Here is a 26,137-nt window from a genome sequence, read left to right on the forward strand (position 1 = left end):
TTCATCCATAGAATTTACAAAAGATCACTGCCATCCTCAGCACTTCTAGACACTCGTAATAAGATGGTTTCATATAAGGACCTATCAATCACTTTTACAGATGCAACTATATAATAGGTATCATTCACAAGCATAAATCATAGGTTTTCTAGGTGCCAGGCTTCCAACACAAAAAAGATCAGCCTATAAAAACAGGAATAAGCCTATACACACGTCAGAAACGCAATTCCCCTGAGAACAAAACTTCTTGCTAAGAAATTTGAGGTAAAATAATTAAATTCAAGATAGAATTTTGACTGTAATTTTAGTGGTATGAAGCCCAGGTCTGGCTCCTTACTAACCTCTCAGGTTGGGATTTTAAATTTCCATTGCTCATTGGTGCTGACCCTCACTTGTAGCCACTGCCCATCCTTCAGGCAGGAATTCAGTGCAGCTTGCTTCCCTTCAAGCATTAAGAGCAAGCAGCTGAAACAGGCTGATGCCATTTCTGCTGTTCCAATTGCTGAGCAAAAAGGACAGGAAATCATTATAGTCAAAACATTTCTAACAAAGGTCACTTAAATATGAAATTGCATCAATCACCTTGGGGGAAAAAAAGTACATTTCAACAGATGTCATTCGTTTATGGGGATAATATCAGCTTTAGTTTTAATAATTTGGCTGGTTCTGGAGAAAAATCATTAAAAATTAACTATGTCTTTCAAGAGAGATTTAAGTCTTGTGTGAGAAGATAAAATTGCATGAGCTGTTTCATATGATGATCTGAATGGCTGTTTCAAAATTTTTTTTCTGAATACATCACTGTGAAAGTAGCTTAAACACAAGAGAATCATCTAGAGAAGATGACTCTGGATAAAGCATTTCTCAGGATTTACCCTGGTCTGGTTACATGCACCACAGAATCCAGCCTTCAGCTCACAAATGTAGCATTTTACAAGTGAAATAAGCCAGAATTATTGTAACTATAACTCATAACACATGCACACATTCAGAACTATTAGACACACTAGATGAGTGTTGTATAAAACTTTTGCAGTTGATTTTGGCATGGGCACTTTGTAAGAAAATTTTTAGCACTGCGCATGAAGCTTTAAACACCTAAAACATTTTACTAGAGGATGCTAAATGAATTTGCAGGTGTAAATGAGGTTCAGGCTTTTAGACATTAACACTTGTATGATATTAAATTCAACAATTAAAATTTCAGTGGTAAGGAATTACGCCCATACATCTTAATTCAGACCATAAAGTACTTTTATCTATATAAGCATGTGCTTAGAAGTCTGCTTTTCCACAGAACTGAAGGACTTAACCACATGTCAATTTAACTGCTGAAGCAGAATGTGTGGATAGTTTGGAGACAGTGATTTTGTCTATGGTGGTATGGTGAAATGAATTCTACAGGCACACAAATTCCTATCCAATGTTACATGTTTAATCTTCACGTTTATATATAATTAATGGAAATACAAAAACATGGACAAACAATATAATTATATATAATTTTGCAACACAGAGTAAATGTGCAATCTCTGCAGTTTTATCCTACATCAAAAATTATCCAGTATCTGCAGCATGTCTTCTGGCGGGATTAGTCCACTGCCCAATTTTAATTCCAGTGAAGGTTTTTCCAAGGCTAAGGACTATCCTTGTAAATTCATATGTAAGCTGCAATTTTAAAAACAATTCCCCAATTATTTTAATTTTGATTTATCCACAACACATCTGTGTACAGATTTGGAGACACTATATTCAAGCTCATTAATTTCAAATCACACTGTTTTGAAAAGACTGGTACAAAATTGAATGTCACTTGATTGTTATTCTGCTTAGGAGAGATTACAAATGAAGGATCAGTGAGGGACCAGAGAAAAACTCCAGAGAGAAATAGGATGAAAACAAAGTCAAGAATGTGAAGAATGAACAACTGAGTGTGAAAAAGAGAGGCACAGAGGGAGAATATGGAATTCTCATACACTGGCGTTTAAGGGACAAGAAGCTTACACAGGCCACCGAGCTGTGCCATCCTCACTTTTCAAGGGTTAGTAAACTCACTCAGTGGTAACCTGGCACAGAGCTTGCTTCAGCAGGAGGTTCACTGCAGAAAAGTTTCCTACATCAAAATAAGGGCTCCCAAACAGTAACTAATATCTAAAATACAATTCTGCAGGCCCTGCAACCCCCTACCCCATCCTTGTGTATCCTTCTGTCAGTGCCCAAAAACCCCAGAAAGTTCAGTCCCTCCCCAGAAGAGGCACCTGATGTTCTGAGCTTGCTGCTGGAGAGACCATGAACTGTGTGGGAAGGTTTCTGCCCTGCTGTGCTAGTGCCATTCTCCAGGCAGACCTGGAGCCACCCCAAACAGACACAGACTCTGCTGCTCCCTGGCCCTGGAGAGCTCATGGCCACAGAGCTGCAATGGTGGCGGCTGACGTTTTCTCTTTCCAGGTTTCAAGTCATGGTTTCTAAAGGTGACAATGGTAATTAGTCCTAAATGCTTTATGTGCCATAGAGAAATGTAGGAGAATATGTCCGGCAGGCAACGTTTTTTTTTAAATCCCTGCCAACACTTTGATCACAGAATGAATCGTCTGGAATACTGTGAACTCTTTACTTATTAAAATGAAACTGGGGTGTTGTATCAATGAAATATCTTTTATTGTGTTCTGTCAATGAGACATATGCTATTATATTATCAAGGCACCAATTCAGACTATAAAATCAGCCTTCCATTTCTCTTAATGAGAGACTGTACCAAAAGTAAATTACATGAGTTTTCATCACTCTGCTCTTAATAAAAATAGGACATTTTGGCTCTTTTTGTTAAAGAGAAAGCTAATATAGTATTTATGAAGTCTGTGCAGTGAGCAGTTAAGGACTAATACTGAATATCCAAAATGTTAGAGGATCTTTAGTCAAAATGGAGCATGACAATATGAAACACAAAGCATTTTGTCAAGAAAAAGAAAAAAAAGTAATGGGAAAGAGGAGTGGTTATTATAGGAAGATTGAAAGGGTATAAATGGTGAAAGAGAACTAGCATTTCCAGAAATGAAAATTTTTTAAAAGAGACGATGCCTTCTAGACTTCAGTTGTGTTTTCAGGAGATGAAAGAAACAAACTTGTAAGTCTCCAAAGAGGCAGTCAATGTAGACACTGAAAAATCACTACAGCATTTGAAAAGAAATGGGATCTTATTTTATAACCATAAAACTATGAACTGCCTCTTTTATTATTTAAGGGGTCTTGCTTTTCTGTTCTGTCGAGAAGACTTCAAGGTCAAAATGTCTGTATACTTAATGCCACTTTAGATGCCAATGAAAGGAGATTACAAGAAAAATGAGAACCCTGGGGCTTGCCAGGCCTTTCTGGGATAAATGCACCTGGTAAAGTCAAGGTTATATAAATGAAGAGAATCCATCATCTGATGTTGTTGTTGGAGGTTATTTACATTAAAAAAAAAAAGTACATTAATAATATAAAATAGTCAGATGTTCAAAAATTGCATGAAAAGACAATTTTACATTTTATTATGTGCAAAAGTAAGTCACAGATTCTTCTGTCAAATGAGAACTGAAGCAATTGTCAGGGGAACAGAGAGAGTCATAGTTTGGTAGACAACCCCTAATGTGGCTAAACCCTTTTCAAATTGTCATAGTCTGTTCCCTGGAAACTTAAGGACCTGCTAAAGGTAAACCAAAATTGCAGGGAACTTGGTTGGAATTCAAGAATGTAGAAGAAACTTACCCACATCTGAAAACCATGAATTTTAACTCCAGTAACGTCAGAAAAATGCACTAAAGTTTACAACCCAAGGAAGGGCTTTAAGGACACTGTTTCAAATGTTTACCATTAAGAGAGACATGGATGTGGAGAGATGTTTCCATGCCATGGAATTTCAGCATTTTGTAATAGCTGGGATCAAGAATCTTGCCCAGAAAGAGTCAGTAAGGGTTGTTCTCTTGCTTTACTGCAGAATAGCCAAATAATAAATTTCCAAGGTCTCCACAAGGTCCATTTTCCACAAGGACAGAGGGGTTTAATTATATTTTTTTCCTTTTCTTCTGTCCCAGTCTTACCACATTGTTGGAGATGTGGCTTCATGTCTTACAGGCAGGGTATTGCCCTATCTTATGATCAGAAGCTCAACCTGCTGCACAGCTGATTTACTCTGCTGGGTACAAATGCTGCATTAAACTCAGCAACTGCAGTTCAGTACACAATGCAGGCATTTAATTGCCCTTTCCCTATACCTTGATGGAAGTAAATGAAGGCTTCCCGGGAAGTTCAAGGTCTTGAGGGCATTTTTGCCATGCATTAGTGTTCAGATTTGGAGCAATATGGTAAGATCTCCTTTGGTAAGGAGATCTAAATGATGTAGACAAGTACATCAAAGAGAGAAGTGCTCTCTGGAATTTACATCAAATTTCACTGTTAATTGAAAAGACCATGCCTTTGTTTAAAGATACATATTGCTTTAAGGGAGGCTGTACATTTAGCAAGGCAAAGAAAGGACTGAGGCTGGTGTCAGGAGGTGTACAAACAGTTGTTTGTACACAGGTTCCAGGAGTAAACGCTGTCAGGAATGGCAGAGAAGCAAGCAAGGGCTTTCTCTCCATTTGCAAGGGAGCTTAAGTGAGAAAGACTCTGAGACCTGTCAGAAAGAGAAAGAGTGGAGAGAGAGAAGCTGGGCAGGAGGTTAAGTGAGCAGAGTTTGACTACTGGTCCAGATGGACAAATGGTTTTAGTTAAAAAATGTAGTCTGCGAGGAGAGAGCTCCACACACTATGGAAGTCAAGGGCTTCGCAAGAACATCCACCAAAAAAAAAAGTTACAATGCCAATTTCTTATAATGCTACTGTGGCATCCACCTTCCACTACAGAACATGCAGCTCTCTTGTCCACAAAACCTCCCTTGAAATCTTTTGACCTTCGTGCATCTTCCATGGAAGGAAAAGTGCAGACAGAGTAGTTCCTGCCAAAATATTATCCTCTGGTGTTTGCTGTTTTAACCATACAGCATCAGAAAAGCAAAATCAGCAGCTGCAGGTGTTAAAAGACATATTTTAGGAACAGATTTCTACATTCAGGAGAGATAACGCCCTTCACTTCCAAAAGGCACCTCATTATTAGGCAGGGACTCTAACAGAGTACTGCAAACACTTACCTTGGCTCCAAGTCTCATTCCTCTCCTGTGTACTTTGTAGATTGCCCGGCTCTTTACTAATCTCAGACTGAACACTTCACCACCAACCAAAGCTAGGGAGGGGCTCTGTAGCACCAAGGGGAACTAATATTTGTCCTTACTTCCAGAAGCAGCATAAGGCTTATAACCAACTTATTTTGCACATAAACTCTGCAAGACAGCCGGCTACATTCTTATTTCTATAAATTTATGATGTGCCTTCTTCCATAAGGACTGGAAGACCAAGCTGGTATTTTGATAGCAAAGTGCTCCAGAAATGTGGACCTTCAAAGTCACAGAAGTAGCCAGAGAATTAAATTTCAGTGAAATGCTAAGATTATGCCCACCAAAGTCTATTAAAAGAGGGTTTGTTTTTTTTTTTTTAATCACTATTTTGGATCAAATTTTCAATCAAGTTTGCTGGTTTAGCCCTGGGGATGCCTGATGCAATTCATATATACAGGCAGATGTAGGATCTATGTTGTACAAGTTTCTGGGATAAGCAGGAAGGTATTCACAGCCGAAAGCTGCAGTCTTACTATTAGCTCTGGCAATGCTAAAACTGCAGAGCCAAGGCTCCCCACCCTGCCTATGGTTTGCTTCTAGCTATATCTTGATTTATATCAATATTTGTGAAGCATTATTAATGTCACAAGAGGCAGACCTGTCAACTAGAATAACACTCTTGGAAAATTTGCTCCCACCTACTTTGCCTTTCAGGTTCATCAGATCTGGCATTTGCATCTGGAGTTACCCAACCACAGATAAAAAACATGAGAAAAAACACATTGTCATTAATTACAGAGCCAAACAAGAACAGCTAAGCACAAGGAGGCTGGGTAAAACCACCAATCCTTTACAGAAGCCCACTGTATTCATCTGCTAACTCCAATCATAGCTGAAAGCAGATTGCAGGGCTTTTGTATTACATTAGAAAGGCAGGATAAGTACAGAATATGGCTTGTATCCTAACATCATTTCCCTGGCAAAATCAATCCTCCCATATATGGCTTTAGGCATTTTCCAGGGGAGATGCAGGGAGTCCCACAGGGGAAGCTTGGCACATGGAGTACTGTTTGCAAGGTCAAGACCCTGTTCTTTTAACATATTCCACCAAGGTTAATGTGCTATTGTACAAGATCCAGGACAAGGCCTATGAATCACTGGAATCCTTCTCAAACCCCAGCTGCATGGAAAAGCACATTTAAGGCACAAACTGGTTATAGTGATATATATCTTCTCAAATAAAAAATAGAAATACTCTTTTTTTTTGTGAGGAGATATTGTGAAAGGCTGAAATCCATACACATACCTCCAAGTAACCCATAAGTACTACATTTGAAAAGAAAGCCCTGGAAGATCTGAATTTACATGAATAATTAGTGATAAAATATGTGGGATCTTTTGAGACAAAGCCACTTGCTAGAATGTTGATTTCATGGCCACCTTGAGCTGGGATAAGCCTGTTTTCCTGGGGGTGATTTATCATGGTAGAAATGGTACTTTCTATTCTTAGTAGTTGCCTCCCTATAAGAACCATAAAAACAAATTTATCAATCGATTTTAACTGCACTGCAATTAGGTATTGATTTATTGGCACTCACGGGGAGTTACAAACCTGATATTACGAAAATGTCCTTCCATGCAGCTAAATAGAAGCAGGAAAACTGTGATCTAGAAGTAATCCAGATTCCACAATATTGAAACCTATGTTCTACCACTTCATGTTTATATCTATAGCAACAAGATATAGGTTCTAGATTATCTTTTTTAAATTATTATTATTTTGATAGAGATAGTCCTTGGATACAGGATCCTCAAAGAGAAAAAAAATTAGACAGGGAAAGCAAATGAGTCATAAGGGCCTGATTTCATTTGGAACAGGTCATGCAACATTAGTACCCTGGGATGCCCAAAGCTAAAATTTAACTATCATAACTGTGAGCATCAGGTTTGAAAAGGATGAATGTGTGAAAAAGCGCAGGAGGGGGTTTCTTTCATTTTCTCTGCTTTTGGGAAGAGGGATGTGTGATGAGAATACAAATCCACTGATTCATACCTATCTATTAGTCATACCTCTGTTGTGCTGGTTGCTTATTCTGTAGACATTCTCTGTTGTATAAATAAGGTGCACTGCCGCAGGGCTTAATATAGTATGTCTTTATACCTTTGTTTTTATAGTTTTGTTTCTAACCCCTGATCATTCTGCACTTTCTTTCACATACTTTGTAATTCAGCTAAAGAATTTTGTTACAAAAAAAGTTTGTACCATTTACTAGTACTTTCCAACTAAGAATTGTTGGATTTTTAACCACTGTGTGGCCATCTATTAAAGAAAAAAACCTGTTTCTTTATCATGTTTTAGAGCAAAAATATTTTTAATGAAAGCAACATTTAAAGAAATACAGAGATATCTTTTTTAAAAAATCTATTGTATGGACAGGTGGTTTGGTTTGGGGAGGGAGGGGAGGGAATAGCACGTTGACTAACATGAAGCAGACTGTTTTTAAAAAACAAATGTTAACAATTTTTTCCCCTTTGAATAACCAGTTTAAGGAAAAGTATTGGTTTGGCTGCAGTTTTTGATGTAAAAAACACCATTTTGAATTAAGCTAAAAGATATGCCATGCAAGCTTCAAAGAAAATATTGGAGAGAAGCATGCAGGAAAGAATTAAAAACTTCCTTGCAGGGATTTTTAATCTCTGTACATATATTATTTAAAGCTTTGTAAAAGACTAGTCTGCAGTGCTGAATAATTATTTTGCATGTACTAGTTCAAATATTCCCTCCTCTGTTTGCTTGTGTTTTCTACTTTGATTTGCTAGCAATTCTTTTTGAGTAAAAAGGAAAATTATATGCACTTTTTTTAACCTAAAATGCAGAAGGTACCACAACATTGCTATTTTTACCTAGTTGATCCTACCATATGAATGCAGAAGAAATTTGACAATTTACATAGCCAAACTCACAGTTAAAAACTCATTAATGATATGTGATTTGACAAGGAAGAGATTTAACAGCGATATCTGATTGCACATGCACTGACTTTCACATTTCAAGTCAAGGGTACAATAATCTCACCTGATGTGGTTTTGAACTTATCAGTTGTGACTGGTGCAGAAATGCAATGCTGGTGACTTCACCTCCAACCGACACCGAGCTTTTCCCACTCCAGTACACTCCATTCTTTTAACCTTGACAAGAAAATAGGGAAACAAGAGAGTTAAAATGATAATTTGCTTCTGGAAATTATAGATCTTTTTTCCCAAGTAAAAACATGGAGGATAGGCTTTTTTAAAAAAAAAAAAATAATGAAACCTCAGAATAGCTCTTGCATAAATACTGCCAACCAATACTTCTCTAAAGCAAAACACAAGATTCAGAAGCTGTTATTCAAGGGAAATTTGCCCTAGCCTCACTTGGGTATTTGTCCCAATACAAGTCAACAGTCATTTTTTTAGGCTTTAGCTCAGTAAACTTCACCTGATGACCAGACAGGGCAGCTTCCAGGGTCAGGTTTATGGACTACAATAAATACTGATAAATAGTGTGATTGTGTTCTTGATTCTACTTACTTAAAAGGAAAAATGAATATGGTACTAATCTGAGAAGCAAATTCCCTGGCTGGGAAAATCCTCCTCTCTTCCCTGCCCGGTTCCAGCCTGCTGGATCTGGGAGCAAGAGTAACCATCTAAACATCTGAGGCACCAACACAGACCCTCTCAATTATTAATATGAAGTAGATATGAAACTTACAAGACTCCCAACATCACCCCTTAGAGAGGGAGACATCACAAAATTCGCCAGACCATGACAGTAGCAGCATGAGACTCATTGGATGCTTTTGCAGGGTGGAAGCCAAAATCTTGGATTTAAAAAAAGCATCCTCCCTCTTCATCTGGTCACTTTTTCATTTGACCCTTCGTCAGGCACCAAGCTTCTCTTTAGAGAACACACATCTTTGTTGTGTATGTCTGGCTTCTTTGGTGCATTTAGTGATCACTGCAGAAATTGCATATGCATTAATTCATCATGCCTCAGTCTGGTTATGTCCATTGCATGCAAACCTAACCATCTTTTACTGCATTTCTCATCCTAGAGGAAGGAAAGTAAATAGCATTTTTTGTTTCATTTTTCTGGATATGTTTATATAATTTTTCAAAACAAATCCCTCTCCCTCATGGCAAGAGCACCTTAATCTTTGGGTCTACCCCACAGAACATTCTTTGATATATTGTCTTGGCCAGAGCCATTCAACTCTCTGCCTGTTTTGCATCCCTATTTTAAAAATAAAAGGTTTTCCTATTCTTTTAATTCTCTTAACATTAATTCAAGTCTGTGTCAAACATGAATCATTGACAGATTAAAGTAAATGTGTCACAGCGAGATTACCGTGATCATAAAACGGTGCTCAGTGTGTGCCGCTTCCCTTTGCTGTGGGCTCAGATGAAACTACAGGATTATAGAGATGGGCCTGGCTTGATACAAGACACAGAGCACCTTTTATTTATGCAACACAAACTAATGAGGAAAATATGAAGTCATATTTAATGTTCTCTATGATTCATTTAAATTCTATGCCTTTACTGGAGCTGGAGAAGCTTCATTTAAGATTGGACGGTATGAGGTAGAACAGCCCAAGGAAGGTTCCTGTAATATTGAAATGCAACTCAAACACACCAAACCACTGTGGCCTGCACTATCACCTAGGAAATACTTTAACTTAATGAAAGTGAGTACTGATATCTGAAGTTTACTTGAGAGAATATAAAAATAAAATTTCAATAAAATAAAATTATGAGTACTGTTAATTGATATTTGCATAGCCATTAAACAAGGAAATTTTATGTCTGAGTCCTTCAGCAGAAAAGTTATGAAAAAAAATTTGAACCCCCAAAAAAGAACAATCATGAAATACCCTACCATAAATTTGTTCAATAAATACTAAAGCTTCCTATTTAATCTTCTCAAAAAATATATGTTCTTGCTTGTGCAGGTTTTGATTGGGGTTTTTTTGTTTTGTTACAGAGAAAGTTTTTTATTGCTTCTAGGTAAGATTATTGAAATCAGCAGAAAGAGACCCAATAATGAGTTCAGAATTAATTCAATCTGCTGGCATTTCAAAGCAATCAAACAAACCAAAGCTCTGAAACTGGTACCCCAACACACCAGAACAGCCTCATCTCCCTCTATGTCCCTTTAAACATCTATAATCAGATGTTTTCCTTCTGACAAAATCACCTGCATTCACAGGAATTATTAATTTAGCTAGATTAAGAAATTTTGTAGACCAGAAGTAATCTGCATTGTTAGTTGATTTATTTCATGCTTCCAGCAACATGTCTGGTGTCTTTGACACTAACTGTAAACTACTAGTCGAGGGATAATAGCTATTGACACTGAAGCTGTGAGTCAGGATGAAAGGGCTTTTTGGGGTCACACATTTGCAGCTGCAATTTGCTCTGTGGTAGCTTCTTTCCACATAGAAAATATTATTGGATACATTTAACCTTCCACTCTTCCTAAAGGAAAGAAAAGAAATCAGAGGGATATCAATTCAATTTGTTTTTAATCCACACACAATGAAGAGAAAAAAAATCCATTATAATTACAACCTATACTAGTTCGTTTTCTTTGCACTCAATTTCCAGGGTATAAAACAATAAAAAACAATTCCTATCATCATCAAACCACATAATGATAAGAAATGTACCACTAGACAAAGACATTAGACACATGACTCTGCACTCTGTCATTTATGATTAAGCTTCCTTGCAGTTTCATATGTTAGCAAAATAGCTACCTTTTTTAAGTAAGCCTAGCAGAACACAAAAGTACACTGAGACAGAAGATGAAAGTTTGCATGTGGCAAAACATTCAATGGAAAGGAGACACTGAGTAACTCTATCCTGTGATTTGGCAGGGTGGTGGGATGATTTTAAAAATATCCTCAGCCTATCTATAGAAAACAAGAGAAAAGTATGATTTTAAGAATTCATGCATTACCTTCCCATTTTGGATCAATTTCTCCCTCAATATACTAACTCCTTGGATTCTGTACCACCTACAGTGCCTACAAGACAGGCTTTAGGCAGTTTTCGATTATGTGACGCTGTTTCATACTGCAGAGAAGTAGCTAATGAAAAGTGACCAGTAAACTTCCAGTCCTTGTGCTTCACTTCTGTACTTCAAAGGTTTTCTTAACTGACTCCAGTACAGAACAAGATGGTACTCAGAAGGAGCAGCGCAAGAAACTGACTGCTCATTAACTGCTGGGGTCATTCTGAAGGATTCCCTATGCTGCCGAAAGAGAAACCCACACAGACTAATCTGATTCTATCAGCTGACTGTAGGAAAGAGGAAATTCAATTCAACAACTAATTTTTGAAAATTACTTTTTTTAAAAAATGTATCTTCCTTGGTTTTATTTGTACTAAGGAATGGAGAACACTTCCAAATTTAAGTTTATTAGAAAATGTATGAAGAAGGCAGTTATTTTTTACAGCTTCCTAATGTGTATTGGATGACTGCATATTGTAGTACTGATTACCATTTAAGATCAAGGGGATTGAAGGAACTGCTAAGAACATCATATGATAAAACATAGCCATCGGCTAGAAATAAAAGCCTTTTCCCTCATGCCCTTAGAGACTATTCTAATTCTGTGGAGGGGTTTCTTTCCATTTTCTCAAATGTTTATAATTTCTAAATTTCTTTCTTCTCTAAATATATACACATTTTCAAAGATGTTAAGTCTCCGTATGAGACTTTTCAAAATACAGAAGTTTCATAGAAAGTATCAGGCAGGGAGCAAAGGTCCTATATTTTATATTTTCTGATCAAACTCAGTGGCCAACCTCTCACTAATTTCACAAATGATCAAGTTCCATTTTCTTGTTTTTCATCTGAGTGGTAGACTGATCCAAGCAGTAAAGCTGTTAACACCATATGGTTCCTTGGATAATATAGCACACTCACTTTAAAGTTTGTTATCTTCAGCAACAAGTTTAACCCCAAATTCTTAAACAAATATGCACAGGCTGTGCTCATCCTACTAATGTGTCCACTTTTTAATTTATTGTTCCACTAGGGTCTGGTAAAACAACTTTTTGCAAGACTTATTTCTCTAAACCAAAAACCTGGACCCATTAAACCAAAGTCTTTAGGACTTGGGATTCAGAATCTGTGAGAATGAGTTCTGCTGAAAAACAGAATGTGGTAAGTTACACTTATAGAACTGGGAAACAAATACATCAAGTCACACTTATACTTCACCAAAATAGATATATTTTGGTTTCCAAATGTCAATAATATTCACTACTGTACTTTATTACCCGTTCCAGCCCATATGAAAACATTCTGTACTCCAAGTCACATAAAATGCAAACAAAAGACATTCAAAGGGAAATTACAGCATTACCATATTCAGTAGTGTTTCTTCCACAATGTTTGATTAAATAACATTTTCCTTGTTAATTTTGATTTGTTGGGTTTTTTTATTTATTTACATAATATACTCTGAACTACTCCCTTTTTCCAACACTACTATATCTAAAAACTTTTAGGGAGTGAAACCAACATACTACACAAATCAAACAGAGACATTTGCTGACTTGATTTGTCTTAGAGCATTTCTCTTCCCTGAATCTGGAAAAAGGCTGGAACTTCATGAGGCGATTACCCTGAGAGAGAACGTTTCCATAAGGCAGCAAAGCAAGGAAAGACATTCTTTGGATATCATCAATTGATCGAATCAGTAACGTGGTGCCCCAGATCAGGCTCTATATAAGTGTCATCAATATTAAGTTTGTCACAGGGCTGTATTGCCCATACTGAATACTGTCACAGCCGAAGAAACTCAAAAAAGCCATGAAATTCCATATTAATCTGGTCTTATTTTCAACTACTGTGGAAAAATTAATTCACACAAAGGAATATTTTTCTAGGCGATTCGCTGCTGCTTGAAAAGATGGAAGACACAGAAGGTCAAAAAAGGGTGAAAAAATGTGCATATTGCACAATTCCCTTCTTGCTTAGTCTTGGATAAGATCAAATATTGAATACTACCTTTGAATAGACACGAAATATTGCAGGCAACAACAAATACAGAAGCATTATCATACGTCCCAATAATATTTATCACAACTTTTACTATTGGAGTAGGTTATTTAAAGTTCAAGCGTGCCCAAACGCCGCCTTCCCCTGAGGTGCACAGAGGAGCCCTGGCTCTGTGCTAGCTCATAAGCATGAGGCCGTACTCCTGGATGATTCCTTCATCTACCACAAGAAATTATAACTGACCTGGGGTTCACTGGGGTTGTGTGACATAAGTAGGGGACTCTCAGCAAAGAGTAACCAGACCCCCTCTGAGGAAAAGCGTTGTGAGCTGCGCTGGCAGAAACCCGACACCAGCGATAATTTCTTCTGCAGTAAAAAGTTTTGAAGGAAAGTAGAGGATAACAAATTCATAGGAATTAATAATTTAAAACCTCAGATGCTGTGAATTCTCTTCTTCAGCTGCTGAACCTTATAGCTTTCTGTATACTTAGAGCAATTCTTTTTAAATTCAGATTACGTATTTCCACTAGGGTCCAGATTCTGAAGTGTTTATTCAGAAATTGGTTTAGGTAAAAGTCCTATTGAAGCTGCTGGGGATTTGATTTCAATTGAAACCGCATAAATACTGAGTGCAGACTTCTGGATTTCACCCTCTAGAGTAATAGACTGTGTAAACTAGAAAGAATGATTGGAAGGTCTAGTAAGGAACCAGTAGGCTCTTCTAAGTAAATTAATATTTTTCTTATGAAAACACTAATCATTGTGATGCCTGTGACAATTATTTTTGGGGGAAAAAAAAAGAGAATACCCATTTAATTTCTAAATACTTTGAAATTGAAACCTTAACTCATAAGACTGTCTTGCTGTTGTACCAATGAGTGCCCATTGTACAGTCTCATCCTTTTACATTAGTGGATAAGCCAATTTAGAATTCCCACACCTCTGTAATTAACATATGAGCACTCATTGACTATGTTGCTAAAACTTTCAGCTTCAGATAAATATGCAAACAACTTCACTAATAATGAAACAATGCACAAACCCCATTTTGTCTCCCTGAAAAATAATCTCAAAAAATAGTCTGTGGCTGAGGGACCCAAAAATCACTGACCCTCACATTAACACAGAGAGATCTAAACAAAGATGCTTTAGGTGGCTTACAGACTGACTTATACAGCTAGTAGGTATACATAGATGGTGATCTGTTAAGTATTAGCAGAAAAAATCTACAAGCTTTGACTCTTGAATCCTATCTACCCCTTTGTGGTAAAACAGAGGAAATCAAAATGCCCTGAACTTCCTCCCAGTGTGCATTCAGCAAAAGAGGAACCTTCACACATCCACAAGCAGCTGTGGACTGGGACATGTTGCCTCAGTCATCCTCTCCCCTGGTTTCTCTTCACAGCTCTGCCAGGGATTCCTGTGACTCTCTGGGCAAATCACACAGGTCTCACTCCTGCCTGCTGGCAGAACAGAACTTTTCCATGTCCCCCAGACGTTTCCTTATCCATACAGCACAATAATACTAGGTACCACAGACCAGGGTCTTGAGGCTTCACCTACTTTATCTTTGTAAAATCTCTTCAAGTTTTCATTCATCGCTTCAAGGGGCATTACAGAAATACATATTACAGAGCCACAGGTTAGCATGAATTAATATTCCTAGTAAGGTCTTTCAAAAAATACTAATACGAGCTCCTGGTACTCTGACATACCCCATGCAACTGTATAAGCTTTAGAAAAATGGCCAAGTTGAACAGAAGTTACTTATATGGATAGCAGATGCTGTCTTTTGTATGGTTATTAGTATGAGATATTTATCTGGGCTATATAAATGTCAATCTGACCCTCTCTATATATTAGTACACAGTAAGTTGCATTATTTACACTAAAGTAAAGTATAATACAAAGTATTATATTTACATAAAGCAGGGCATCGCTGGCAAACTGTTAGGCAGCAGGTGGGAGGACAATTATTCTAGATATATAAAGGATATGAAACTCAGGGACATATGGTAGCTGCCCCATGATTCAATAAAACACAGCAAAGCCAACACTTCATAGAACAAGACCCTGACTATGAAAAATTCTCCTTAATGATCAAAATTCTCACCCATAAGTTTTTCTCCATTTTTTTTTTATAAATTACCATCATGTTTCTCTTTCTAGAAATTTTTAAAAGTCTCTGCAGACAGAGAACACTGAAGTTAAAAGAGAAGTTGATTCCATTGATTTCCACAAAAGAATGCTGACATTCTTTCCAAACTATTTTGAATTTAGGATTTGTTGATCGACTACAGAAATATTGTTAAAATTTATAAACTGGTTTTATATCAAACCAATTAAAAGTTTTAAATTTAATCATGGAGCAATACACTTTATTTCCATACTAGCCACAGGAAAAAATTAGAAAAAAATCAGATGCTCCTCTGATTATAGCTTTAAAATTCCCAAAACTTGGTCTTTCCAACAAATAGTTGTCATGTCAAGTGAAATGATTTGCCGGGAGCCATGTGATATCAAAGATAATTCCTTTCCTTTGCTTTCCTTCCATCTTCTTTAATTCCTTCTACAGAAAGCTTTGTCCCCAGAGCAGGAAAGGGGAAGAGCACGACTGAAAAAGCTCAGTAGTTTTGCCTGGAACCTCAGTTCACCCATGGTCCATCTCACCATGCCCTCTATGGCATTATATGCAACCCATAGACTCTGCATTCTGCCCTGTATCTACAGAACCCACAGCAGAGCAGCAGCATTCAGAGTGCATTTTTCCACCTCAGAGTGGATTTTTACCCTCACAGAAATCTGGTGCTGTTCCTTACCTACGCATCTCAGATGGAAGTTGTGTGTGAATTAAACAACCTTGAAATTATCAAAACATAAAGAAATGTCAGCACAAGGCCAGGGATGGAAATGGTCATGGGGCAGCAGTGACTCCACTTCTGCAGTCACTGAGCAGCCTGAGTGCACGGTGGGGGCCTAAAGAGCTTGGAGTGATTGTTCAGAGAGTTGTGAAACATGTCAAACAGCATTACATCCTGGGAAAAAAATAACTGAGCAGTCAGTGTGAGTTTACAGGGCAAAAAAAGCCATAACTCCCAGATCTCAGACATAAGAGTGTGCTTCTTTTATCCCCAAGATCTGGGAATACAGACAAGCACAGATGTTGAATGGTATCCCATGACACAGTTAAATCTGGGATCAGCAGACATCAACAAGAGGACTGTTTTATGTAAATCTTTGAACTAAATTAGTCTTTTTTCTCCATATCAAAATATTATAATATTTTCAAAGTTTTTTATTAATATATATTATGACTTGTTAACATGCTACCACATATATTTTAAAGTTTATGTCATAGGTATAACAAACATTAAAAAAAGTTGCTTGCTTTGTGAAAGGATGAGCTTGAAGGAACCACCCTGCTGTAAGTACAATAGCTATTATCTTTTTCTGTATCTTTCATTGATCTGTGGATATGAGTAAAAGAAAGCTATTTTTAAAAGACAACGTGACCAAATATATGTTTGCTTTTCTTATTTTTTCAGTAACTCAGAAATGTAATTTCAATAATTTCCATTAATAAGAAATGCCTGCTTTCCAGCAGGAACATGGATTTACAGTTTAGATTGCTCAGCTCTGATATCTACATCCTTCTCAGACCTGTATATTCATTGACAGATATGCTTACCAAACCAATATTGAACTTACCTGTGTGTGCATATTTGAGACCAAAACCACTATAATTAGCTTTTATTTAAGAATATTTTGTTAGGGAACAGAACTAAGAACAATTTTTTCTCAGGTCTCCATAAATGATTTATGTGGTAAAACAATAATCAAAATCTTTTTCATTCAACGTGACGCTTCAAAACTTACTGAAAAATATTATATGCAAGTAATTACTTAGTAAAAAATTCTCCCCAGTGTTGAGATCACCTCAGCAGAGAGAGTAGAGAACCATCACAAACATTCTCACAACTGCATCAGCTGTGACCTCATACTTGTGATCTATGAGGAGCTGGGTATAGCCTGGAAAGCACCAGAACATTTTCCTCCAATCATCCCTTCTCTGCTCCTCCCCAGCTCACTGTGCTTGAGGCTACCACAGAATGTGGTATTTTGTGACAGAAGAGAAAAACCTATATTGTTATCAAAATCAATAAATTTTAACAGATTTGATTCTTGAGCTAAGTTTTTTGAAGTATTATTGTTTTACAATATGTCAATATATTGCTCGTATAATGTAGAACAAAGGCAACAATCAACCAGAACAAGCACTTGTTTGGATATCCTTGGATATCCTATACTCCAGTTCACCCGAAACATTTGAAACAATTGAAAAATCTGAAAGCTGAAAGCATCGTAAATATTTAAAGGAAAGTTGGCATGTAGAAATACAGCACAAAGATTTCTGATTCTAAAGTAAATGGTAATTCCCTAAAATCATAAAGCGTTGAAGCATTTCAACCACAATTCTTGAAGCAATTAAAGTATTTTGATTTAGTTTTACAATAACTCGACAAGACCTCTCCCTTTTCATTAAGCACAAAAGACAGACCACAGGTTATCTAGATTTGAACTGAAGCTTCCCAAAACATGGAACCTGCCTCAAAATCAGAACAGGAACCCATTTAATAAGAGATGTCTTCCAGGTTACTTAGCACTAGCATTTCTCTACACACCATTCAATTATTCACGTCAGCATCTTTACTTGTTTTAACTGCATGAAAACTTAAGGACATTAAATTTGTGACAGGACTCCAGCTTAGCCTGAGATTTCAATTAGACCTGTCTGGACTTTCTAACTTTATAGCAGAGGATGAAAAAGTTTCAAAACTCAACATAGCAAGTTATTTTTAAAATATATCTCCAAATGGAGAAAAGCCAAAGTGGCGGGACTGGACTGAACAGAGAAAGGCAAAGTGATCAGCAGCGCAGAAGGGGTTTGTCTGCTGGTTTCATGTCTCTGCTGGTCTCAGGCACTCCCCCTCACTCCAGCAGACTGCCTGGACCCTCATACACTCTCAGAAGCTGCAGTTCCCACCTCCTTACTGACATTTCCCTGTGGGTAGAACAATTCTCCTGCCCAAGGCCATCCCTCAGCCACCTGTGTCCTCCTGAAACCAAGGCAACAGCCAGGAGGAAAAATAATGTAACCTGATGACGTTCACTTGCGTGTTTTGGCGTGCAGAAGGGTAGCAGCAGGTGCAAGGACTGCTCAGTTCCCCTTCCAAGTCGTGCCAGTAGCCCAGGCTTTCCCATTTCTGGCTGCTGGATTTGGCAGCGCTCCAGGATCAGCCTCGGGTGTCCACCCAAGCTTGGACAAGAAGGTGACAAACACCCCGGTGCCACCTTTCCCTAGTGGCACCCACAGGGCTGTGGGTGCAGGATGGGTGGGGAGCACGAGCCATGCACCAGCAGCACCCTCGCTGTGGCTGCTCAGGAGAGCTGCAGCATCAGCAGAGCGGTGCACGGACCGCAGCTCCCCCAGCACGGGGCACCTCAGCAAGATGCCGTCACGGAGTTTACAAAAGCCACTCTGACACAGCCATGCGTGCCAGGTGCTTTCATGAGGAATCTCCAAGTCCCTCTCACCAAGCAGCTGCTACTGGAAACCCAAGGGAGCTCAGAAGGTGAACCAGGGCACCTGAGCTGGAGCCAGGGCGATCCCCAGGCTTCCCCTGGCACCAAGCTAAGTGAGGGAAGCACTCAGCAGCCCTGCTCTGAAGCTGACCCTCCTGAACCGTGTTAAAAAAGGCAGTCCCAAAACTTACTGCAGAATCAAAGTGATAGTAAAATCTTTCACAGCAATATACCTTTTCCTCTTACATAGTTCAGTTTGCACTGTCCACATATCTTCTTCAGCAGCATAAAGCAGATAAAAAGACTAACCTTCTAATCCTTCAAATAAAGCTAGCTGTTGCCATCTAATTGCAATAATAAAACTATGTTTTATATAATGTGTCTAATTTAACAATGCTGAAGATATCAGACCAGACCAAAATAGACAGGTGGATGAGGTGGTTTTTTTGTATTGAATATTTTCAAGCATTAATAGTACGATTTGCATTGCTAAAGAAATGAAATTTTGATTTTGAAGAGGCCACCAAGGATTAATTTAAAGATTTGGACAAAGTTTAGGCTGCTTTGCAGTGGGAGCGAAGGTTAAAAGGTACATCTTGATAAATATTTAATATCTTCAAACTTTTTGGTGTAGAGCCAACTGATTTGAAGTCCACTACTCTGTTACCTATATAGAAAAAATTTAACTTGCTTGAAATTTATATTTCTGATCCATAAATCCTGAGGTGTTGTACGTGAATGACTTTTTATATAGTGATTTATAACAACATTTAAAACCTTCACTTGGTGCTTTTCAACACCCTTATCTAATTCTCCAAGACATCATGTTCCCATGGAGAAGAAACACAAGACTTCTCTTTCCAGTAGTGTCTTTTCCCTTTCAGTTCAGGATACAGCCCCAGCAATAACTAATTGAGCTGTTGAACAGCTCATTCGAGCAGCACAAAGAAGAAAAAAAAGAAAAAAAAATTTTAAAAAACAACTTATTGGTAAACAAACATTTTTGGAGTGCTTTGAGTATACATTGATTAGTTGACATCTGGTATTCCCCTCACACACTGTCAAAACACAGAGCCAGTCCATATGCATGAAGGGTTTGGCAGCAAAGAACATTTTGTAGAGCATCAGCTTTCTTTTTCTATCAGATGAATTCTCCTTTCACTATAAATGATACATTACAAGAAATCTGTTCAAAATACAACTAAACTGAGTCATCTTCGTAAATATCTCTGTAGGACATCATTAGTTTATAAAGAGCGTAAAAGTTATACACACAAGCAGTAAGTACAAGAAAAAATATGAAATTATCTCATAAAAGGAATAGCAAGAATACCTGGTCTTTCAGGAAAAATACTGGAAGGACAGCAGCCCCCCACCCCCCAAAAGAAGCTGATTTGAACCAAAGACAGACATAACCTGGCAATGCCTGGTATTGATGCTCATGTGCTCCAGGTGCATAGATCCACTGTCTGCTCAATAATTCGTAGCTGTTTTCACGTGGTACCTTTCTTGACCCTTAACATCTCATACACAGTTTTTCAGATTTTGAGATTTTCATGACGTTTTATTTAGAGGGTGGATATTATTTTCCTAAGCTAAGAATTCTACAATTTAGTCAAGCATTTTTTAATCTATGTGCAGAAGCTCAAGGTAATTCTCTTTGACAATGTATAGCTCTGTACTTGGGAGTTTAAATGGGTTCAGTTCAATGGGTGAGCACTGCAGGGCACCCTGCTGAGTAGGGCACAATGATCTGTTGGTAGGGGAAACTGCCTCTTCCAGCAATAACATCAGAAACACATAAACAGAATCTGTCCCTTAGAAAATACTACCCTATGTGATTTAAAACTTCTGAAGATCGCCCAACAAGAGTTTCAAATCTAGAAAATTTTTCACAGTTCAAAGGTTTGCTGGTTTTCAGATACTTTAGAAAATCCATCTGGGTGCATACCTACCTCTTCTAAAAGTAGTTCTCTGGTCTTTCCACCCCCAAAGTAGCATAAAAATATACTGTCATATGAAACCAAAGCATGAGTATATGAGATTGTATATATTATGCTGATGAATGTTCTGTATCAAGTACTATAAGCTTAATACATAATAGTAACAACTTAATTACAGGATGATCTTAAACATGAATCAATATCAACAGAGCATCTGAAATTTTGCTATTGAATTCTAGGGCACAATGAGTCCATGTAAACTCCCAAATGCTGATTTTCATCAATTTCTGCTCTCAGCAGCAAAGACAAAGGTGATGGATCATCCCATTATGGCTGGAACACACTGGGAGCCATGTCTTTGGAATATGCTTCACTGGAACAATCGTGATGCTTTTGAATCATCTTCAAAATCTGTCAGAAATAAAGATCATTGAACTTCAATATTTTTATTCTTTCTGTAACTTCAGTTTTACTTCTGGTAATATATGCTGAGAGGACTTTTACAAAGAACAAGGTTTTGATTCTAGAGTTTATCATATCAAGGAAATTCAGGACATAATTACAGTCATTAATTATCAGCAATTAATTTTAAATCGTTTCCTGTTCTTTATTAAAGAGGTACTGTTGTTCTACTATATGTTTCCTTCGTCTAATGCAATTGATTTTGACTCTGTCTTGTCATTAAAATGCATATTTATAGAATGATTACCCAAAAAGGAAGACTTTTTCTTTAAAAAGAAAAAGTGGAATGAACCATCCTGATTGCCAGAATTTGAATCAGCTACAATATGCTGTATGTTATAACTTGATGAAGTCCATGAGCCAGGAACAGCAACAAATAGAAACACAAGCTGAGTCATGAGAGAGGGCTGAAGTAAGTGGTTTAAGAATCCTTTACTTTCAAAAAAAATTAAGCCTACTTCTAATTTCCTGACTAAAGCCATTATGATTTGTAGATGGATGGCAGAGCTGGCTTGTAAAGCCAGGGTGATTTGTAGATAGATGGCAGATCTGGCTTGATATTAAATACATCAGGGAGGAAATTAGGTTGGAAAAATCAATGGCTGGTTATGAATACTAAAATCAAAACACAACTTTTAGGGAATAGAGACAGGAGGCAAGCTTCCAAAGCTGCCCTATTAAGAACTTCTGGACCTAAACTTGTCTATATTTAAACAGCCTGAGAAATATGCCTGCTCCTGTCTTTGGCAGAGCCAGCAGCAATGTCCACTGGTTATTTAAATTAATTCCAAAAGTGCAATTCCTTTAAAATATAAATTCACTTTAAAAAATAAACAGATATACACAAACTAGATCTGACTGTCTTTGTTCTTATAACAATGGAAAATAGGAATAGTTTTGCTAATCCCAGGTATTATTTAGCAGATAAAGTAAATCTTACTATCTGATCAGTAACATCAGGAAAAAAATATGGAAAAATGGGACACTAAAAGACCCCTCAAACTACCTCATGTGCACAAAAGCAAAGCATTACTGCATTGTGTTGAGACTGCCAGGAACACGCTGACTCTGCTACAAATGTTGTGTACTGTAAACATGTGTTACTGTGATCTAAGTTTGATTATCAGTACTAAGATTTGTAAAGTGTGGTTGGTGCTCAGCAGCTGGCAGAGATGCACTCACTTCACCCCTAAAGGCCCACAGAGTAAAAAAGAGTATGAGCTAAGCCACTCCATGAGGTAAAACTGTGACCAGCTCCAGGAGGGTAAGCCTTATTTCAAATTGTCCTTGCCTGCTTTAGAAAATGAACTAAAACAATCCTAAATGCTGGTAATGATTACCTGAGACACAAGCACATGATTATCCTCCAGCAGCAAATTAGATTCTGGATGAGTGGGGGAAAACCTTCCCCTTTCTCGCTCTTCTCCAAGTGTTTCTCACAGAAAATGAGGCTCACTCTCTCTGAGCATGCGCTCCCTCCTCCAAATATTAAAACCCACCCTGCTCCACATCTACTGAGAGACCCTAAAGATTAATGAACTTCTGCTCCCTTCCAGTATTTAAAGAACAGAAAAGGAATCAAGAAACCAGCTCTGGAATTCCTTTCATCTGGAAAGGAATCAGCTCTGCGTTACTGAACTTCCCTAAGCACAAAGTTCATTGCAGTAATTGAATGCACCATCACAAGGATTCAGAATCACCAAGCACTCAGCTACACATGACAACTTGTAACAATAATGTTAGAAACTGAGAAGAAAAGTGGAATCTGTCATATCTGAAATATTGTGTCTATATTCAGCACTAGCATTTCATTTTGGTTGCAAAACAGTATTTTGCAAATGTTTTTAAATGACTGTATACCGTGGTTATTTCTGTTAAAATATGCTCAAAACTCTGTATCATTTATGATGAATGCATTACTGCCTCCACAAGAACACAGATTCATGGATGTTGTGAATGACTAAAAATAATAAACAATATTTACGAAGTTCAACTAAATGTTGATTTGAAAAGTGTGGGTCAATAAAATGTCACAAAGAACCAAGACCTGCTGCTTTTATGAAATAATCTTTTCATTAAAATGTGAATTCACTGTTCTGCAAGACATAGATCCATGTCTCTACACGAGATAGCAGCTGCCTATTTAATATCACGTTTGTACAAAAATATTTTGTCAAGCTTTTGAATTTATTTGACAGACTTATTGTCCAATGATATATTCTTCAACTGAAACTGATTAGCAAATCTATTACATTCATACAATCATCTAATCAGCTCAAAGGATGGGTTTCCCATGTCTTTCATATAACACTCAACAAAAAAACCCCAAAGGAGTTGCTAAGCCAAAATTAGACCAGACATGTCAAAAGATAGTAACTTTTAAAATTCAGAGTTTTCTAGAAAACCCCAAATAGATATAGAGAGAATTTGTGGATAATTAAAATGCACAATGGTTAATAATTCAAATTGGATGTGGCAAATTCTGCTTATACTACTCTTGAATTTATGTATGAAAGGAAGAATTTACTGCAAAGTAAATTCAAAGTTTCTAATTCCAATATTCCTTGTGTAAATTAAAGTAGTCATTATACGGAGATTGGTCCTGGTTGAATGAATGAAAAAAACCCTATGAGATTCCATTTCCATCACTAAAAGCTCCAGCACCAACTCAGTAAAATCAGTTTACCAGGTAACAAAGCACCTAGTGCTCTGGAGCAGTAAGAAGCAATGAAACAGGATAGCTTGGGTCTTGCAAACCCACTTCATTTTCACTTTTTGTGCTTTGTTTAGAGACTCATTAAAATGGCAAAGGAATGTTTTAAACACACACCTGGAAGAAATTTCAAGCAGTCATCTACTGTGCTGCTGGGCCCCACCATCACTCCTGACAGGTTTCTGTTCTGCAGGTCTCCATCGCTGCCCTTCCACAGCTTACAAAGGCAATCATTTCCCACACCAAGACTCCCTTGTTTTTGCACTAACAGGATTCATCCCCATTCCCAACATCAGTTTTTCTTGCAGAAATCTATAGATATTTCCTGTCTTATTCATTGTGGAGATGGAGAATGGCTCATCCCCTTCTGGTTTGCAGCAGCATTTTATATCCTTCAAGAGATGTCCTTCTTCTTTCTTTCCCAATTCTTTCCATTTTTCTCTGTAAAGCTTCTGTTTCTATACCAAATAGCTCACTCTCCTCCTCTGTAGAATCTTCCTTTTTATCTGCATCAGTCTTGAACTGCAGTGTGCAAACAACCATGCTGCAGCTGAGGCTTGCTCAGGAACTCCAAGTTACCCCATGCATCTGGCAGGGTGCACTGCTGCTCGTATCAGTCTCACAGCATTATCAGGATCACATTTCCCTGGAGTGCTTATGACAATTCTTTCCAGCCATGGCAAAATTAGCAAATTTGCCACTTTAGACAAACTAAAGCCGTGTTCAGGTCATGATCCACTACAAGCCCACTGCTCTTCCCTGCAGAACTTGGCAGCCTGTTGTTCCTGCTTTTCCTCCCACAGAGCATAACCATCAGAACTTCATCCATCATCTTCACAGGATTTCTCCAATTTTTCAATATAATTTTTGGATTCCATTTCCATCCTCCAACACATCCAAATTTTCTCCTATATGTACTCCAGATTTAAAAAGCTGTGACACTATTCAATCCTCTAGCTCATTCACTAAAAAAATTAATAAATGCACACAGCAAATGACCAGACCCAAGACAAGTAACTGAACAGCACTGTTCCACATTGCCCTCCATTCTGAATCTGGACCACCAAGCAGCTCTCTGGGTATGGATTTCCAAGCAACTTCAACTACATTTTGCTCCCCCAAAGTATACAAAAACTATTTTCCTTATGAGATCTGCTAAATCACTGTATGTCTGGGTTTTTTTCAATTGGACCAGCCTTTCAGAAAAAGTACTTCAGGTGTTTTCTGTGACAGTTGAAAACTATCTTTGTGAAATACTTTGGTTCCTTTAATGCACATTTTGCAGGTTTTTTGCTTGCCCGGGAGGATAAGATTGTTTCTGCTCTGGAAGGTAAGAACCTTCCTAGAAATCATACTATAGTGTTTTGGCTGCCCTCATTCAAACTACCTCTGACTTTAATACTAATCAGCCAGAATTTACCTAGGAGTTAACAATCAAGTCTAAAAAAGTATCTGTCCCCAAAATCTTCTCAATTTTTAAGTAAAAGAAGAGACAGAGATTGATTTAAAGAATCTGATTTGTTCCCTACTATACTCCTTTTCCATCTCAGCCACTCCAGCCCCTCTCTCATCGCCGCCATGTGCCTCAGGTCCCCTGCTTACCAACAGCTTCACCCAGCCCTTAAGTCTGGCAGCTCATAGTGAACACCCCACCAACAATGCTCATCATGGCTCTCCTTTCCAGCTGTCACCCAAGGATCAGAGGTTTACTGTCCTCCTTGATCTCTGCCTTGGAAGGAATATAGGCATATTTCATACAGAGCCATGCATCTTCCTTTTTTCAAGATTTTGTCTTTGTTGAATGGATCACTAAGTTCTTCAAGTATTAGTATAGCTGGCACATAAATTACTTCACAAAACCTCTCTATACAAAGTAGAAAATTCTCTACTTTGTATAGGCCTAACAAAGACATCAAAGGTGATCTTAAAAACTTTCCTACTATCATTCTCTGTCTCTTTGAACTTGTCATATTAAATATATATAAAATTTTGGATTTTTGACTCTGGCCAAGAAGCAACACCACTTTCTTGAAGATTCTTATCATCCCTTCATAGACCTTCATTTAAAACCCTGCACTGGTGTGAGGAAACTCATGAACATTGGTGTAAGTTCCAAGCTGAACCAAGGGATGGTGCTCCAGAAGAACAGCAAATAAAAACAAGGATTTAAGATGAAGCATTATCACTTTACC

The 26,137-nt window shown here is 37.7% G+C and overlaps 1 long non-coding RNA gene across 2 annotated transcripts in view; it reads right to left on the reverse strand.

The window, feature by feature from the left end:
* The window catches only part of LOC120756625 (uncharacterized), an 87,821-nt gene that overhangs the window by 12,231 nt on the left and 49,453 nt on the right, over positions 1-26,137 (reverse strand). The window contains exon 3 of one of the 2 annotated variants that reach the window (XR_005702183.2): positions 8,268-8,380. This is a non-coding gene — a long non-coding RNA (uncharacterized LOC120756625). Of the gene's footprint in view, positions 1-8,267; positions 8,381-20,856; positions 21,182-26,137 lie in introns of those variants that run through there. The other variant, XR_005702182.2, reaches the window with a different exon arrangement.

The sequence above is a fragment of the Hirundo rustica genome, chromosome 9 (genome assembly GCF_015227805.2).
Source record: "Hirundo rustica isolate bHirRus1 chromosome 9, bHirRus1.pri.v3, whole genome shotgun sequence".
Classification (NCBI taxonomy): domain Eukaryota; kingdom Metazoa; phylum Chordata; class Aves; order Passeriformes; family Hirundinidae; genus Hirundo; species Hirundo rustica.